We start from the raw sequence: 3,107 nt of genomic DNA, 5'->3' as shown, positions 1-3,107 counted from the left end.
AGCACTGAGATGGTGGCAGTGGCAGTAAAGAGACATGGGTGGTTTCTACCCCTTAAGTAAGCAGAGATGGGGACAGGGCTCCCTAAGGGTGCCCACTCACCTCTGCCAGGGACATCTCTGGTGGCTGAGGGAAAAGAGCTGTCAGAGGAAATTAGCAAACACAAAAATCTCCTACGTGCTGTGGATGGAAACTCTGCACATACAAGCACCTGAGCCTGTGGGTAATCAGAGAGCAATTAAGCCTCACTCACTCCATGGAATCTGGCTCCTGCAGATGAAAATGGATTTGAAGTGGGTGGGAGTGATTAAGCACAGGCCTGTGTGGCATCCTGGTGGAGCAATTACTGCTGCAGGAGATGTGATGATCTGACCAAGCTAGAGGACGGCTAATTAGAGAAGCCGGGCTGAATACAGTGACGAGCTGGTAAGCAAGAAGGCCACATGATACCGTGTCTAAATAGTGTCCATTGGATGATTCCAGACAAGCAAAGGTCCAAGTGAAGTCCTGGGGGAACATTCAAAAAACTGAGACGCTGACAGAGCATGAAAACTCTGCTGACAAGTATGGCTGGGAGCGAGGACAGACACAGATGTCAGGGTGGGGACCTGTTCTAACTGGCGATTAGACAATTAGCACCTCCTTGAGGCCTCCTGAGAGACTCAGGTGTAGAGAGAATGTGGCCGACGGGGGAGACTCTCACTTGCTCCATCCAGAGGCAAAGCAGAAGAAACTTCTCTAACCACTGTCTTCCACCTCACTTTGGGCTGACCTTGGCCAGCCTAATGGAGCTCAGCCATTCATTCTCTTTTTTGTCTGGCCAGTATTTGGAAACCTATTGTTAGTAACAGTTTGCAGACACATGGCATTTGGTGATGACACACATGCTCCCACAGATTATGGTGCAGTGGCAGTGAGGAGAGCTGATGCTCACTGGGCAGCTCCCCGCAGCCATGCATCGTGCCATGTGCTTTCCATGTGTTTTCTTGTTTAATCCTCACAACCTGTGAGGTAGGTCCTATTATTCTCAGTTGATTGATGAGGTAGGGAGAGGTTAACTTGCCAAGATCTCCTGGGATGCTTGTAACAACTCTGTGAGAACTGTAGGGCCGGGTGTCCTCTATTTTGTAGACGATGCGATGCAGCTTGGGAAAAGTTGCCCCAAGTCATATTTAAGTAGTTAGTGGCAATGGGGGCTCATTCCAAAGGTCTTTCTACCACACCATGTTGCCTATAAAAGAAGAAACAGAGCGTGCGGTTCTGCTTCTGCAAGTTACAGGTGTGTTTGGGGGATGGTGTCTTGCTTCCTTGCCTGACCCACGGGGACAGTGCTCCTCCTTAACCATGTTGGCTTTGCTGGATCAATCAGGAGAAGTTAACATTGGAAGATACAAGTACGATTGGGATAAGAGGAACCACACATTGAAGGTTTGGCAGGACACTCCACATACGAGATGTTTTCTCCAGTTATCGCCATAACTACACTCACTTGTCACACTATGCGTCTGATTTTTGGTTAGGAAGAAACTTGTAAAATGGATGGATCTGGTAAAATGGATGGATTTTGGGTCAGAGCCCCATCCCTCTCCTGCCCAAACTCCTTCTGTTCAAATGCTCTCTCCTTCATGTGAGTTCAGAGTCACCAGGTCTAGAGTTATTTTGTGGAGTGAAGAACTTTGAGTCTGTGTATTAGTTATGTTGTATAATAAATTACCCCCAAACATAGTAGCTTAAACCGACACACATTAATTATCTCACAGTTTCTGTGGGTCAGGAATCTGGGCACAGCGTACCTGAGTTCTGTGCTTCAGGGTCTCTCCCTGGCTGCAATGAAGCAGTTAGGCAGGATGAGGATCTCATCTGAAGGTTAGACTGGGACAGGATCTACTTCTAAGCTCACATAGTTATCGGCAGGATTCGGTTCCTCAAGGGCTGCTGGCTGAAGGCCTCAGTTTCTAGTCAGCTGTTGGCCAGAGGACACCTCAGTTCTTAGCCACGTAGACTCCTCCAACATGGTAGCTTGTTTCATCAAAGTGGGCAAGCCAAGAAGGTCAAGAAGGCAAAGAAGAGAGCCTGCGAGCAAGAGGGAAGTCCCACCCATCTTTAATCTAATCACAAAGACAGGATACTCTCTTGATGACTTACTATATGCTGGGCCCTGTGTTAAGCACAGTACAGGAATTAAGTATCCCATATAATTCTCACAACAACCATGTGGCATAGATATCATTACCTTCATTGTACAGAAAACACAAACTTCACAGGGATTAAATAAATGACTCAAGGTCAAATAGTAAATGGTAGAGCTAGGATTCGAAGTCAGCTCTGCCAAACTCCACAGCCATGCTTCTAAGGACCATCATTACTGGACTGCCATTTTACCTGAGCACTCAAATGTCCTCTACCTGTCCCCTTCTTTCTGGTTCCATGCTCATCCCCTTGAGTCCAGACCTACTCTGCTGCTGATAATGTCCTCTTGGTGTGCCTTTCTACTCCAGGACTCTCCCTTCTGATCCTACTACATGCCTCTTTTTCTTAGAACTATATTTATCCTGTCAAGCTCTGGATCAAAAATTTATCACTATCTCCCTCTTTCTCATCACGGAATCACAGAATGTTAGAGCTAGAAGGGATCTTGGCCTTACATGTTATGCAACTTTTTTTCTGAAGTCAATACTCCCTAAATTACTGGGGAATGGTGGTGAGAGGAGAGGCTAACCTGACTTTCCATATTCTATGCTCATAATAAAATCACAGCAACTGAGATGGTGTAGAAAGCCTAAGGCTGGATGGATCACCTGAGGAGAACTGGAAAGATCTGGAGCAGCTTCGGGGAAAATAGCCCCTGAGCAGAATTCCCTCTGCATGGTTGGGGTGTGGCTAAGTAGATCCCTGAGCACTCCTTTTCTGATGGAATCCCAGCCGACCACGGGATCTAGAGGACCAGAGATTTCCTGGGGTGTAACTGAAGATGGGGATGTAAAATAGACAGTAATGTAACCAATGCAGGGGGTGAGAGAAGGGAAGAAGCCATGGGGGCTGGGGGAAGGTGGCACCAGTCACTGAGACAAGGAGACCCTGGGGGCGGGGGGAGGAGGGCAGCTTTGAA

Source organism: Galeopterus variegatus, unplaced genomic scaffold (genome assembly GCF_000696425.1).
Source record: "Galeopterus variegatus unplaced genomic scaffold, G_variegatus-3.0.2 Scaffold9315, whole genome shotgun sequence".
Taxonomy (NCBI): domain Eukaryota; kingdom Metazoa; phylum Chordata; class Mammalia; order Dermoptera; family Cynocephalidae; genus Galeopterus; species Galeopterus variegatus.
Note: the sequence above shows the minus strand (reverse complement) of the source record.